General features: G+C 34.8%; 1 non-coding gene across 1 annotated transcript; it reads right to left on the reverse strand.

The window, feature by feature from the left end:
• Positions 1 to 14,028: 14,028 nt before the first annotated feature.
• Positions 14,029 to 14,101, reverse strand: TRNAE-CUC (transfer RNA glutamic acid (anticodon CUC)). Its single transcript has one exon. It is a non-coding gene; the product is annotated as a tRNA-Glu (tRNA).
• Positions 14,102 to 16,775: the final 2,674 nt, after the last annotated feature.

Consider the following 16,775-nt stretch of genomic DNA (forward strand, 5'->3'; position numbering starts at 1 on the left):
TGTTTTTAAATAAATTATTTGCATCACTTTTTACATCACATGATATTTGTATTTTCCTGAATTACCTTTCTTTGTATGATAATCTATAGGTTAAGTTTCAAATGTTTTCTCAATCATAGGCACGTTTTCATTTCACCTTTAGATACCAGAGGTAGGTGTGCTGTGTTTTAAGTTACTCCATTGGTGTCTGACTCTTTGCAACTCTATGGATTGTAGCTTGCTAGGCTCCCCTATCCAAGGGATTTTCCAGGCAAGAATACTGGAATTTCCATGCCCTCCTCCAGGGGATCATCCTGACCCAGGGATTGAAACTACATCTCTTATGTCTCCAGCATTGGTAGGTTCCACCTGAGAAGCCCAGAGGTAGGAATGACATTTTTACCAGATAAAGTCTCATCAGAGAGACCTGGTAAACTCAAGAGGTATAAAATGACATCTTTACTATATAAAGTCTCATTAGGCAGGAAGCCTAAGTCAAAGTAAACTTAAAAAAAAAAATTACCAGGAAGGAAAGTTTGATAATAGTCAGACAATATTTCGCCTAGTTTTTGCCTGATGAAACTGCTAACATTAATAAATTTGATGGCTCATTATTTCCTAAGCAGAGGAGTACAAATATTTTACTCTCACTTGTCTGTACACCCACCCCAGAGGAAGCAGTTCATTTCTTTAAACAAAAGGTTGCAGAAGTCTGGGGGAGGAGATGTTTGGTGAGAAAGTCATAAGAACCAACTTATCATTAGCCCTAAGAGAAGAATTAGTGTTCTATTGCTGTAACTGTTGAAGTTGACTGCTATTGTTTATATGTTCACTACAGACTGATGGGCATTTGACATAACTATTCTTAGAAGCGTTTCTCTAGCCATGAGATGTGACTCTAAGTAGATGGCATTCTTAAATACTTTTAAAGCTGGAAAATTAGCTATGAATGTTTTATTTTACTTCCAAAGAAATGAAAACTGCCATTCTTCCACCTTTAATTTTCTATTTTGTCCTTTTAGTGAAAAATGATATTTCTGAAAAGGGAAATATAAATTATCTCCAATATTATGATTATTACTAGGAAGCTTTTCTAATTTGAGTCCCTCTTTGAAATAAAATTTTGCTTTGAACAAGTATCTTCAGTGTGTCTTTTTTGTCTAGATATTCTTAAGTCACCATGAATTAAAGTTTAGAAAATTTAAAATAAAAATAGATCTTTATCTTCTATTTCTGAGGTTCAAACTGTTAAAATTGAGTTTTGACTATGTGCCATCATTTTGTGATGGGACAAAATGATAACTTATTAAAATCATAATTTCATAAGAGGCTTCTAAATATACTTAGGTGTGACAGTCTGATAATTTAAAATACTCTCTTCCCTACAAAAAAGGGGAAAAAAAAGCATTGATTGTCTATGTGTTTCAGTAGGGAGTAAATTTTCTGTCTCACTTCCCTCTCTCAATAAATACTGATATTATGTTGGAAATTTAACATTTTCAATCTCCTAAATTATGAAATTATTTTTGAATGTTCCATAAAATTAAATAGTATATGTCCAGGTAAAACCTCAAATGCTTGCTAAAATATATTATAATTATCACATAAATTTTCTTTTCTCAAATCAATTAACAGAAAATTATTATTGTTGAAAATATAATTTTGAAAAGACAAATTATGATTCACATTCAAACATAAATTCATATCTGTATTTAGTTAACTTATTATTAAGTGAATTAGTTAATTGTTTCAAAAAACTTGTCACTTTAGACATAAAACTGGTAATGCCCAACATCTCATAAACTGGACTCTTTAGGGTTATTTTTTCCATTGGACAAAAGATAGTTACCAGTTTATTGGGCAAAAATGTGCAAATTAAGCTCTGCTGCTACAGAACTGTAAAATAACCTAGAAAATATTAGAAAATCAAGCTCAGCCCTTAGTAAAAGATCTTATAGCAAACTATTTTACCTATTTCTAAAGATTACTATTTTTTCCTGACAGAAACATGTCATATGACTTCTGAGACCTTCAAAGAATTGACTATACATAGAGAGAACACAGATTTAATGTGGAATTTCACATATTGGTATTTCCTGCCCCCAAATATGAAACAGACATTTAGTAGCACTTTGCCCAAAATCAGTAAAACTCCAAATGTAGAGTCTGGTTCACAGTGAGATGTAAAGTCAAGAAGATCTAAAGCCTTTATGTGTTTGTTTCTGTTTTATTGTTTTATTTATTAAAATTTTTAAGTTGAAGTATAGTTGATGTATAATATAATATGTTATAAATCTACAATTTAGTGATTTGCATTTTTTAAAATTTATTTCTTTATTTTTTACTTTACAATATTGTATTGGTTAAGAGTGTGTTGTGCTCCATTTATAGTTGTTATAAAATATTGCCTATATTCCCTGTGTTGTGCACTGTATATATCCTTATAACTTTGTACATAATAGTTTGTACCTTTTAATATCCTAACCTTATATTGTCACTCTGCTAATCTAACTTATATGTGGAGCACATCATGTAAAATGCCAGGCTGGATGAAACACAAGCTGGAATCAACACTGTCGGGAGAAATATCAATGACCACAGATATACAGATAACACCACTTTTATGGAACACAGTGAAGAAGAACTAAAGAGCCTCTTGATGAAAGTGAAAGAGGAAAGTGAAAAAAATAGCTTAAAAGTCAACATTTAAAAAATTAAGATCATGGCATCTGGTCCCATCATTTCATGATAAATAGATGGGGAAACAATGGAAACAGTGACAGACTTCATTTTCTTGTGCTCCAAAATCACTGCAGATGGTGACTGCAGTCATGAAACTAAAATACACTTGCTCCTTGGAGGAAAATCATGACCAACTCAAGACACCATATTAAAAAGCAGAGATGTTACTTTGCCAACAAAGGTCTGTTTAGTGTAAGTTATGGTTTTTCCAGTAGTCATGTATGGATGTGAGAGTTGAACTATAAAGAAAGCTGAACACTGAAGAATTGATGCTTTGAATTGTGGTGTTGGAGAAGACTCTTGAGAGTCCGTTGGACTGCAAGGAGATCAAACAAGTCAATCTTAAAGTAAAGGAGTCCTGACCTGCCTCTTGAGAAACCTATATGCAGGTTAGGAAGTAACAGTTAAAACTGGACATGGAACAACAGACTGGTTCCAAATAGGAAAAGGAGCATGTCAAGGCTGTATATTGTCACCCTTCTTATTTAACTTATATGCAGAGTACATCATGAGAAACGCTGGTCTGGAAGAAGCACAAGCTGGAATCAAGATTGCCAGGAGAAATATCAATCACCTCAGATATTCAGATGACACCACCCTCATGACAGAAAGTGAAAAGAAACTAAAAAGCCCCTTGAAGAAAGTGAAAGAGGAGAGTGAAAAAGTTGGCTTAAAGCTCAACATTAAGAAAACGAAGATCATGGCATCCAGTCCCATCACTTCATGGGAAATAGATGGGGAAACAGTGTCAGAATATTTTGGGGGCTCCAAAATCACTGCAGATGGTGATTGCAACCACGAAATTAAAAGACAGTTACTCCTTGGAAAGAAAATTATGACCAACCTAGGTAGCATATTAAAAAGTAAAGACATTACTTTGCCAACAAAGGTCCATCTGGTCAAGGCTATGGTTTTTCCAATGGTCATGTACGAATGTGGGACTTGGACTGTGAAGAAAGCTGAGCGCCAAAGAACTGATGCCTCTGAACTGTGGTGTTGGAGAAGACTCTTGGGAGTCCCTTGGACTGCAAGGAGATCCAATCAGTCCATCCTAACGGAGATCAGTCTTGGGTGTTTTTTGGAAGGACTGATGCTAAAGCTTAAATTCCAATACTTTGGCCACCTCATGTGAAGAGTTGACTCATTGGAAAATACTGTGATGCTTGGAGGGATTGAGGGCAGGAGGAGAAGAGGACGACAGAGGATGAGATGGCTGAATGGCATCACCAACTCGATGGACATGAGTTTGAGTGAACTCCGGGTGTTGGTGATGGACAGGGAGGCCTGGCGTGTTGCAATTCATGGGGTCGCAAAGAGTCAGACACGCTAAGCGACTGAATTGAACTGAATACCAGAGTGTAATTTTGAACATCTTTTCATATGCCTGTTGGCCACCTGCATACTTTCTTTAGAAAAATTGTGTGTTCAGGTCTTATGCTCAATTTTAATTTTTTTTTTTTTGCTTTGGATGTTGTATTGTATAAACTTTATATATATTTTACAGTAATCCCTTTGATCATATGATTTGGAAATATTTTCTCCATTCAGTAGTTTTTTTTTTTTTTTCATTTTGTTAATGGTTTCTTTTGCCGTGCAAAAACTTTTCAGTTAAATTGGGTCCCATTTATTTATTTTCCTTTATTTATCTTACTTTAGGAGATGGATTGAAAATATATTGCTATGATTTATGTCAAAGTGTTTTCTGCCTATGTTTGTTTTCCTCCAGGAGTATTATGGTTTCTGGTTTCATGTTCAAGACTTTAAACCATTCAGTGTTTATTTTTGTATATGGTCTTAGAGAATGTTCTAATTTCTTTCTTTTACACATAGCTCTCCAGTTTTTCCAACCACACTTATGAAGAGACTATATTTTAACCTTTGTATATGCTTGTCTCCTTTTTTTTGTGTGTGGATTAATTTAGTATGAGTTAAAGTTATTCAAACAATTTCTTTTTCTGATTCTGTGGATTTGGTTCCTAAACTGTTTAAGCCTTAGTTTGACAATAGTTAAGATATGAAAAATTGAAATAACCATTATACCAACTCCACATGAAAATGGTGAAGAGTAGATGAGAATATGTTTATGAAACATTAGCAAGTTAACTGGTATATATAGTAAGCTCTCATAAAATTATAATGTTTTTACCCACAGATGCATTTTTGTCAATATATATTTCATTTCAAATAGTTTTTGCATAGCTTAGTAATACCTAAAATGGAGTCATATAATGGATCCTCCCCTCCTACTTGATCAGTTTTGACTACAGCTCATTTCATACTTTCAGAACTATTATAAATCCAAATGAAATGTGGTAATGTAAATGGAGGAATATTGATGTCATCAATTGTAAGTCATTGACATTGTTTTTTTGATGGTGGTGTTTAGTTGCTAAGTTGTGTTTGACTCTTTGTGACCCCATGGACTGCACCATGCCAGGCCTGCCAATGCCATTCCCTTCTTTTTCTGCCTTCAATCTTTCCCAGCATCAAGATTTTTTTTCAGTAAGTCAGCTCTTACCGTCAGGTGTCAAAGTATTGGGGTTTCTCCTTTAGCATTAATCCTCCTAATGAATATCCAGTGTTGATTCCCTTAAGATTGATTGATTTGATCTCCTTACAGTCCAAGGGACTCTCCAGAGTCTTCTCTAGCCCCACAATTCAAAAGCATCAATTACTTGGCCCTTAGTCTTCTTTATGATCCAACTCACGCATCTAGACTTGTCTAATGGAAAAACCATAGCTTTGATTATACATACCATTGTTGGCAAAGCGATGTCTCTGATTTTTAGTATGCTGTCTAGGCTTCTCATAACTTTCCTTCCAAGGAGCAAATGCCTTTCAATTTCATGGCTCCAATCAAATTCTGCACTGACTTTGAAGCCTAAGAAACTAAAGTCTGTCACTGTTTCCATTTTTTCCCCCATTTGCCATGAAGTGATGGAACAAGATGCTATGATCTTAGGTTTTAGAATGTTGAGTTTTAAGCCAGCTTTTTCACTCTCCTCTTTCACCCTCATCAAGAGGCTCTTGGTTCCTCTTCACTTTCTGCTATTAGAGTGGTATCATGTGCATATCTGGGGTTGTTGATATTTCTCCTGGCTATCTTGATTCTAGCTTATAAGTCCAGCCTGGCATTTTTCCTGACGTACTCTGAAAATAAGTTAAACAGAGTGACAATATACAGCCTTGTAGTATTTCTGTCTCAGTTTTGAACCAGTCCGTTTTTCCATGTCTCTTGCTTCTTGATCTGCATACAGGTTTCTCAGGAGGCAGGTAAAGTGTTCTGATATTCCTATCTCTTTAAGACTTTTCCAAAATTTGTTGTGATCCACACAGTTAAAGGCTTTCATGTAGTCAATCAGGCAGAAGTATTTCTGGAATTCTCTTGCTTTCTCTATGATACAACAAATGTTGGCAATTTGATCTCTTGTTTCTCTCCCTTTTCTAAGTCCAGCTGGTGGAACTGGAAGTTCTCAGTTTATGTACTGCTGAAGCTTAGTTTGAAGGATTTTGAGCATAACTTTGGCATGTGAAATGAGTGCAACTGTAAGTCATTGACATAAGCTTGTTAACTATTTAATTGTCATTTGTTACTGCTTGATGAGTACCAAAAGAGCACTTAAAATTAATCTCAGAATATTTTCCTTTGTGATGTATTTTATATCCCTAAAGGAATAAGTGGATTTTGTTTGTAGTAGCAAATTATTATTAATGAGATACAATTTCCTTAAGTTAGTAGATGTTACCGTGCTTGTGTATTTGGATATTCACCCTGAAAAAGTTAGTACACATATACTTTATTAGTTTTGTAAGGATATAGTAATAAAATACTACAAGCTGGTGGCTTACAAAAACCCAGAATTTTATCTTTCCACAGATCTGGAGTATAGAAGTCCAAGAACAAGGCGTCAGTAGATTTGGTTTGTTCTGAGGCCTCTCTCCCTGAATTGCAGAATGCAGTCTTCTTGCTGGGTCCCCTCCATGACATTTTCTCTGTGCATACCTTCAGTTGGTATCTCACTCACATTGAATTAGGTCGAACCCAAATGATCTCATTTTACCATAATTATCTGCTCAAAGGCCTGTCTCTATTACAGTTACATTCTGAGGTTCTAGGGGCTAGAACTTAAACATGTGAATTTGTGGGGGACACATATTTGGTCTACAACAAATGTATAAGGCTCTTGGATGTATATATGTCTTGGGAAACTGTTTGAGCTTCTTTTGAATAAGGGCAAAATATCTCACCAGAAAGATGCTCTCTAAAACTATGCTGTGTATATTTGTTGCTCAGTTGTGTCTGACTATTTGTGACCCCATGGACTGTAAACTGCCAACTCCTTTGTCCATGGAATTCTCCAGGCAATGGTACTGGTATCAGTTGGCATTCCTTTTCTCCAGGGATCTTCCTAACTCAGGTATTGAACCTGGGTCTCCTACATTGCAGATGGACTCTTTACCATCTAAGCCACCAGGGACATTAATGCTGCCTGACCTTATATGCCACTCTACCACTACTTCCTCTGTCATTCTGAAAGCTACTTAATGTCCATGTATCTTATTCTTCTTTCTTCAATAGAGATAAAATTATAACACATACCTCTTAGATTTGATGTAGGAAAGTGAGTTAAGTCATTTATTACATTTAGAAGAACATCTATAAATATTCAATAATTCTTGGATCATATTTGTACTTATTTATTCCCTTGAGTTCTGTATTTCATTAGTTAACAACTAAAATATCTTCAATCAGGTTGAACTGTGTATGATCAGATCTCTAATAACCAAGAGAGAAAAGACTTTGAGTCCCTTTTAACCTGTACTAGAGAACACTCAATTTTTCTTTGTGTGATTAATTCAACACAGTTGTTTATGAAGTATATATCATATAAAATTTGGAGAAGATATATTTTGCTATTCTTCACATATATTTTGTCCCTCCACACAGCTTGTGGGATGTTAGTTGTCTGACCAGGGATAGAACCCATGCTCCTTTAAATGGAAATGCAGACACTTAACCCCTGGACCACTAAGGAATTTCCTCCTTTACATAATTGATATTTAAGGTAATGCAATGTATTATATCAATATGTTACTTGAAGAAATAATAACGAATTTGATAATTCTCTTCCTGATACCTGGATTCAATGCATGATGGCACTAAAGTAACATTTCATATTTGATGAAAAATAAAACAGAGAAAAGAATGAGGGTGAAAGAGAATATTTGGTAATATATATAGGCAAACATCAAATTGTGAGCTTATATTAAGACAAAAATACTTAAAATTAATAGAAGCTAATCCTAAAGTAGTGGTTTAAGATCACATATTAAAAATTGCTACCTATTTGCAATGTGAAATACAATACGGCACATTTTATCAGAGATTTCTGCATCTCTCTGACCCTGTGAGTCTGTAGAAAGTTTACAGATACGATACAGCTTTCATAAATACTCATGACGCCTCTTCAGCACTGAGTCAAAGGCAATTGATCTGGGTTGGCCTTCATCTGTATGGTGCCAGGTGTATATTGTACTTTTCTTCTATTTTATCCTTAAATTATGATGACAGCTTCCCATTTTGCACCGGGTGTTTATGTTTACTCTCATTGGTGTTCACTTGAGAGGTTGGAAACAATCTGTATTTGCTCTATAGGAAGTTGGGTCCCTCCAACTCTTTGCAATATTATATTTGAGATTTTTTTAAGCAACAGCTATCTTAATAATTCATATATAACCATAGGGTAAAAAATTACTGATGATCCTGAAAAGGAGCAGAACTATGTTTTCCAGTTCCGGCTTATGGCCTTGATCTGACAAGTGACAATAAAAGGTAAGATTTACTGGCAACAAAGAATAGCTAAGGAATTCATGGGCTAAGAGCATTTGACTTATTTATTTAACTGAGTATGAAATGAAATATATAGTATAGTGCAGGTGAGGGTCAGGGGGGAATTAAACAGAAGATTGGGGAGTAGAAATATTCCCTGAGTTTGACTGAATATCAAATAAACACAATATATATTTGCTATGTTCTTTTGGAATTGCTTTATTAAAACAGTTTTCTTCCTCATTATTTTGAATGAATTTTATATTCCAATGGAAGAAAAAAGATACTGGCAGGACATTTTTGTTAGGTTTGAAGAACACTGAATTTATACCAGCAAATAGGAATTTTATTGATCTTTCTAACCAATGTGTTTCCCTAATTGATAGCATTGCTAACTAGATTAGGCTTAGTTAAGAGGTAATTTTTCTGTTAATTTATTAACAGTATTGTCCTTTACAGACATTGTGCACTCTTTGAAAGGCAGAAGTCTAAGCTTTATTCATATGAAAGGAAAGAAAATAAAATAGAAAAATTATTCACAAATGTCAAAAATATTTTGCAAAACTTAACATAAAGGAAAGACATCTTTGGCATAGAAACCTCAATGTCATATCTAATTTCCTTGTAACCAAAATGTTTGCAGAATGTGATAAATACATAAGAAGAATAAACTCATCAAAGACAGTCCACCATCATTGTGAACAGAATACTCAAGTGCTTATGTTTCAGTTTTTGGACCTCAAAGCCTTAATAAATCTCCCGTTTATTTTTCTATATGTAAAATAAACCCCACTCCCCCCCCCCAAAAAAAAGCTTTTTACCTCAAGAAATTGCTCTCCAGGGAGTAGTTTGGTGTTAGAGATATTGGTTGATAAGATTTATACTTATTGTGTTCAAATCTCTGAATGGAAATATATGAATGTCTGTAGGTTTAAAACTTTATATACTTCTTTTTTCCATCTAGGAATAAAATACTGCTATATGAAAAAAACAAACTGTCTTCATTTTGCTTTATTTAAATTTCCTTAGATTTTCTGAGAAACATTTCTTTTTTTCAATTTTTAATGTTTTATTTTATATTGGGTTAAAATCAATTAGGGGCTTCCTAGGTGACATTTGTGGTAAAGAACCTGCTTGCCAATGCAGGAGACATAGGAGATGTGGGTTCAACCCATGGGTCAAGAGAAGTGCATGCCCTTTGGAGAAAGGCATGGCAACCCACACCAGTATTCTTGCCTGGAGTCTCTCATGGACAGAGGAACACACTACAATCTATGGGGTTACAAAGAGTTGGACACAGCTAAAGTGACTTAGCATGCATGCACATAGTTGATTAACAATTGCAGGCAAATATCACTGGTGAACATATACACAAAAATCCTCAACAAAATATTAGCAATCCAAATCCAGCAACGCATTAACAGGAACATACATCATGATCAAGTGGAATTTATCCCAGGGATGCAAGGATTTTTCAGTATCTGTAAATATATCAGTGTGGTGGACCACATCAAAAAATTGAAGAATAAAAATAATATGATCACCTCAACAGATGCAGAAAAGACTTGTGACAAAATTCAGCACCAATTTATGATAAAAGACTCTCCAGAAAGTAGGCATAGAGGGAACACAGGTCAACATAGTAAAAGCCATATATGACAAACCCATAGCTAACATCACATTCAACATTGAAAAACTGAAAGCATTTCCGCTAAGATCAAGAATAAGACAAAGACGTCCACTCTCACCACTTATATTCAACATAGTTTTGAGAGTCCTAACTATAGTAGTAAGATACATATATAGATAAGTAAAAGGAACTCAAATTGGAAAGGAAGAAGTAAAATTGTCACTCCTTGCAAATGGCATGACATTACACATAGAAAATCATAAATATGCCACTGAGAAACTAAAAGAGTTAATTGATGAATTTAGCAAAATCACAGAACACAAAATTAACACAGAGAAATCTCTTAAATCACTAGGAATGGAAGATCATAAACAGAAATTCAAGAAACAATCACATTTAGCATTTCACTAGAAAGGTAGAATACTTGGAACAAGTAATCTACTTGTCTCACAAATATCTAGTGAGACAAAGGACTTGTACTAAGAAGAGTATGAAACATTGATGAAAGAAGTTAAATACTATACAAACAAGTGGAAAGATATGCCATGTTATGGGATTGGAAGAATCAATATTGTAAGATATTGCTCAAGGCAATCCAAAGATTCAACAAAATCCCTAATTTACCAATGGCATTTTCCACAGAACTAGAACACAAAAAATCTTGAAATTGTGTGGATACACAAATGACCCCAAATAGCCAAAGCAATTTTGAGACAGAAAATACTACAAAGTTATAGACATCAAAAGAGTATGGAGCTGGCACAAAATTAGAGATACAGCTCAACAGAACATGATAGAAAGTCCTGACATAAACCCATGCTCTTAGGGTCCATTAATCTAAAATGAAGGAGATAAAATTATACAATGGTAGAAAGAAAGTCTCTACAATAAATAATGCTTGGAAAATTGGACAGCTACTTGTAAGAAAATAAAATAATCAGGCCATTCTTTAATGCCAGACAAAAAAATAAGCTCAAAATGGGATAAAGACCAGACACGATAAAACTCTTAGAGAAAATCATATGTAGAACACTCTCTGCCATAAATCATAGCAATTTCTTCTTTGATCCATCTCCCAGAGTAATGGAAATAAAAACAAAAATAAACAAATAGAACCTAACTATACTCAAACATTTTTCACACAAAGTAAACCATAAACAAATGAAAAGACAACCCATAGATTGGGAGAAAATATTTGCAAATGATATGACTGGCAAAGGGTTAGACTCGAAAATTTTCAATCACTTAATGTGATTCAGTATCATCAAAATAAACAACTCAATCAAAAACTAGGCAGAAGACCTACTTAGACATTTCTACAAAGAAGACAAACAGATGGCCAACAGGCAAATGACAAGACATTTGCCATCTCTAAATCTTAAAGTGAGTAAAGTGAAGTCACTCAGTCGTGTCCGGCTCTGCAACTCCATGGATTGTAGCCCACCAGTTTCCTCCATCCATGGAATTTTTCTAGGCAAGAGTACTAGGGTGGGTTGCCATTTCCTTCTCCAGAGAAAGGCAAATCAAAACTGCAATGAGATTTCACTTCAAAATTTCAAAATGGCTAGCATTAAAAAATCTATAAAAAATAAGTTCTGGAGAGGCTATGGAGAGAAAGGTACACTCCTACTCTATGGGTGGGAATGTAAGTTGGTAATCCACTATGTAGCACAGAATGAAGGTTTCTTAAAAACTAGAAACAGAGCTTCCACCAGCAATCCCACTCCTGGGTAGACATTCAAAGAAAAACATGGTCTGAAATGATATATGAAGCCAGTGCTGCTCTTTGCAGCACTGTTTGCAATAGCCAAGACATGGGAGCAACCTAAATGTCAATTGAACATGCATGCGTGCTTAGTTGTGTACAACTCTTTGTGACCCCATGGACTGTAGACTGTCAAGTTCCTCAGCCCATGGGATTCTCCAGGCAAGAATACTGGAGTGGATTGCCATTTTCTCCTCGAGGGGATCTTCTCGACGCATGGATGGAACTCATGTCACCTGAAGCTCCTGCACTGGAAGGCAGATTCTTTACCAGTTAGCCACCTGAGAATTTCCAAAGTCAATCAAAAGAGGAATGGATAAAGAAGATGTGCAGATGACTCAGCAGTAAAGAATCTACCTGCCATGCAGGAGATGAAGGAAACACGTGTTCTCTACTCTTGTAGAGTTTTAGGAAATCTGTGCCAGGTACTCAGAAAAGAGACCAATATATACATATTTTCTATTATGTCACACCATACTCTTACAATAAATAATTAGTAAGAAACAGGAAGCATGAACCTTAAGTTATAATCCTTTAAAACCTTAGGAAATGAGTGAAGCTTAGGGAGGACAGTATGCAAAAGACAAAAAGAATCAAAGCCAGAGCCTCAGGACAGACGGTGTAGATTTAAGAGTACAGAAAAAGATGATGATGAGTTGTCAACAACAGAGATAAGTAATGGTCAAAATGAAAATGACACACTGGAATAGGACTACACATAGAAATTAAAACAAAGGATTTCCAAAAGAAAGATGTAAAATGCACACTGTCCAGAAGGAATAAATTCGTCATGAAAGTAGAAGGGTAACTCAGAGGAGGAGCTGACTATTAGAGGACAAAAATATGTACACAGAGTCAATATTATAAGTGAGAAAACTGATGTTTATATTCTTCAGTAACTTGGCCAAGGTCAGAACATTAGATTAAAGAGTATTTTATTAAAGAAAATTACCATAAACTCATCTTGTCCATTGAAGCATAGGAAACTGCCAAGTTTCATGGGTAGAAAGGTTTAATTACCATGAAAATTTTCAGTTGGTAAAAATTATTCTGAAGCTATACTCCAACATTTTCTTGCATAATGCCCATTGAAACTTCCATCCATGCTTTTCTATCCTTTCTCTCTTTCACTTCACACTAGTTATGGGCTTTGCATGCATGTGCTTGCATGAAGGCCTATGTGCATTCTAATGTGTGCATATTTAACTAAGGTCTGTTATTTGAAAGGATAGATTTTATTCATTAGTTTTCCAAGTTTGTTCAAGAATCTAGGAGAAAAATGTCACAATTATTTTATTCTCAAACTGACATTATTAATCAGCCTTCATATGTATCAATAATATAAAAGTGTCATATACTTTCAAATTTGTGTCAATACCCAAAAATATAGCCTTAGAATTTATAATATAATTAATCCAAAAGTGTGCACTGTATCAAAATTTTGACTAACAGTAAAAAATTAAATGTTTTCCTGGATATTTTGACTTTTTTGGTTAGAATTTATTTTCATATGCTGAGAATTTTGTCTCAGATGAGCTGAATCACAAAAATATTGTGCAACCTATATACATAGAATTGGAAAATACATGGCTTAAAAGTTTCTTGCTTAAGTAATTTGTTTTCTTTTTGAGATAATTATTCAAAGAAGGAAAATATAATTTCAATGTCCCTAAATATAAACTAGAATATCTTTAATTTTATCCACTCTTGAAGAGCCTACAGATTTGCTGCCTACTGTTTAAGGGACCCCTGAGATTTTACAGCCACAGAAAGATGATTGCTGAGAAAATAAAAAGGGGAAGTTATATGTTAAAAGTAGAATTACTATCATATCAGAATGTGGTGTTAGGTATGAGGGATTTAAAATGAGTTATTTGGGACTTAACAAATAAGAAGTGCTTTTAAGCAGGACATGTTCTGTATCATGTTACATACAGGACAAAATTTTTAGATGGATATTTGCACACAGTCTTCATGCCCTTACAAATCTTTATTATGCTTATACATGTAATAGGGTCAAATGAAAAATCCAAAGTTTATTTATTTATTTTTTTGGTGGCGCCTAGATTCATGGAGTCTTAGTTCCCTGACCAGGGATTGAACCTGGGCCTTTCATAGTGAGAGTGCATAGTCCTAACCACTGGACCACCAAGGAAGTTCCCCCAAATTTAAATTTGTATTTAAGTTCTTCTATGAAAAGCAATCTATTCTTATTTATAAAAAGTAAAAACACAGTTTTATTCAAAAAGAAAATTACAGAAAAGTATGATAGCACCATCAAAGAGAGAAATACTATTCATGAAGTGGTTATTTTACTGTTTAACATTTATCTGGTTATTTTACTCACTAATTTTTATCTGGTGGATTTCTCACAGGACACACAAGTTTGTGACTTGTCTCTTAATATGATACCAGTATACTTTGCAATGCCATTAAGTATCTCTGTACATTTAATGTTAAATATTATCTATTATTTTTATGCAAAATATATTGAATATTTGGCTTAAATTGGGGGAATTACAAAATATACAGTAATATTTCACTTTACATAAATGCTTTTTTGCATGCCTTGATACTATTGTATTCGTATCCTTAGAAGTAGACACTGCATGAATAATTTAAACAAACGAACATATACAATGTTAACATTCATGTTGCTGAAATATTCATATTGCCAGATTGTTTTGCAGGAGGTTATAGTTGGCACAAATGGTAAATAACCAGCCTGCCAATGCAGGAGACATAAGAGATGTAGGTTCGATCACCTGGTTGGGAAAGTCCCCTGGAGGTGGGCATGGCAATCCATCCCAGTATTCTTGCCTGGAGAATAGCATGGACAGAGGAATCTGGCAGTCTACCGTCTATAAATCGCAAAGAATTGGATGTGACTGAAGCGATTTAGCCTTCATGCAGGCAAACACACATATTAATGTACATTCCAAATGACAGCATAAGAATGCTTGATTGCCTGGTGGCTCAGAGGTTAAAGAGTCCGCCCACAAAACAGGAGACCTGAGTTTTATATCTGGGTCAAGAAGATTCCCTGGAGAAGAATGGCAACCACTCCAGTATTCTTGCCTGGAAAATCCCATGGATGGAGGAGCTAGGCAGGCTACAGTCCTTAGGGTCACAAACAGTCAGACACGACTGAGCGACTTCATTTTCACCTTCAAGAATGCTTGAAAAAAACTTAGAAACTTGTCAAATTTTGTAGAAAATAGATTTTTCCTTACTGGTTTGTTATAGATTTGCTTTTATAAATAGTGAGTTTGAATATTTTTCGTATATTTTCATGTGTTATTTAGTGTTTCCATTGCATATTATGGACTAAATGTAAGTTTCTTTGTCTCCTGGCTTCTAAGTTAACATCTTATGTTTGAGGTTTGTAATTACGGTAGTACCAGACTTCTAGATGACAATTTCTATGTCAATTTCAGTAACTAAAAACAAAAGATTTCATTTCTTATTCATTTTACATGTTCATAGAATTCTAGTACAATCTCTTTTTTACATGATTCCTATAACTTAGATAACAAATTTTTATTAGAGGATATTGTCAGAGTGTCTTGAACTGGTTGTTAATGTTCTCATCAGAACATGATGCATATTTCTTTTATTCCCAATTCTGTTTACTAGAACAAGTCTCATGTCTCTATCCCAAAAAATAAGCCAAGAAGTTCAATCTGAGAAATTGGCAAAATAATTTAATTGTTTGATGCTATTATGTAAAAGTACAATTGCTTTTTAGTTAATCATATTTTCTGACTTTACTAAATTCACATTTTAGTTATGACAGAATTTTATGTTGTTTCAACTTTATATGTAAGCAGTTGTTATCATCTGTAAAACTCTTTTGAACACTTGATTTAATTTTTTGACTTTTTAAAGTTTTTCCAAAAATGGCTATTAAAAAATACTTTTTTTTAATTGAAGAATAATTTCTTTACAGAATTTTGTTGGTTTCTGCCAAACATCAACATGAATCAGCCATTGGTATACATATATCCCCTCCCTCTTGAAACTCCCTCTCACCTCCCTCCCCATTCCACCCCTTTAGGTTGTTACAGAGCCCTGGATTCAGTGCCCTGAGTCATACAGCAAACCCATTGGCTATCTATTTTACATGTGGTGATATAAGTTTCCATGTTTCTCTCTCCATACATCCCACATTCTTCTTCCTCCCTCCTGCATCCCAACATATCCATAGTCTGTACTCAATGTCTGGGTATCCATTGGTACCATGAAAATAATTTCAACAGTACCATCTTTCTAGATTCCATACATAAGTCTTCAGTTCAGTTCAGTCACTCAGCCATGTTTGACTCTTTGCGAACCCAAGACTCCTTGTCCATCACCAGCTCCCTGAGACCACTCAAACTTGTGCCCACTGAGTTGGTGATGCCATCCAATAATCTCATCCTCTATCAGCCCTTCTCCTCCCACGTTCAATCTTTTCCAGCATCAGGTCTTTTCAAATGAGTCAGTTCTTCGCATCAGGTGGCCAAAGTATTGGAGTTTCACCTTCAACATTAGTCCTTCTAATGAATATTCACGACTGATTTCCTTTAGGATGGACTGGTTGGATCTCCCTGCAGTCCAAGGGACTCTCAAAAGTGTTCTCCAACACCACAGTTCAAAAGCATCAGGTCTTTGGTGCTCAGCTTTCTTTGCAGTCCAATTCTCAAATCCATACATGACTACTGGAAAAACCATAGCTTTGACTAGAAGGACATTTGTTGACAAACAAATGTCTCTGTTTTTTAATATGCTGTCTAGGTTGGTCATAACTTTCCTTCCAAGGAGTAAGCATCTTTTAATTTCATGGCTTC

This window comes from Ovis canadensis, chromosome 15 (assembly GCF_042477335.2).
Source record: "Ovis canadensis isolate MfBH-ARS-UI-01 breed Bighorn chromosome 15, ARS-UI_OviCan_v2, whole genome shotgun sequence".
NCBI classification, from domain to species: domain Eukaryota; kingdom Metazoa; phylum Chordata; class Mammalia; order Artiodactyla; family Bovidae; genus Ovis; species Ovis canadensis.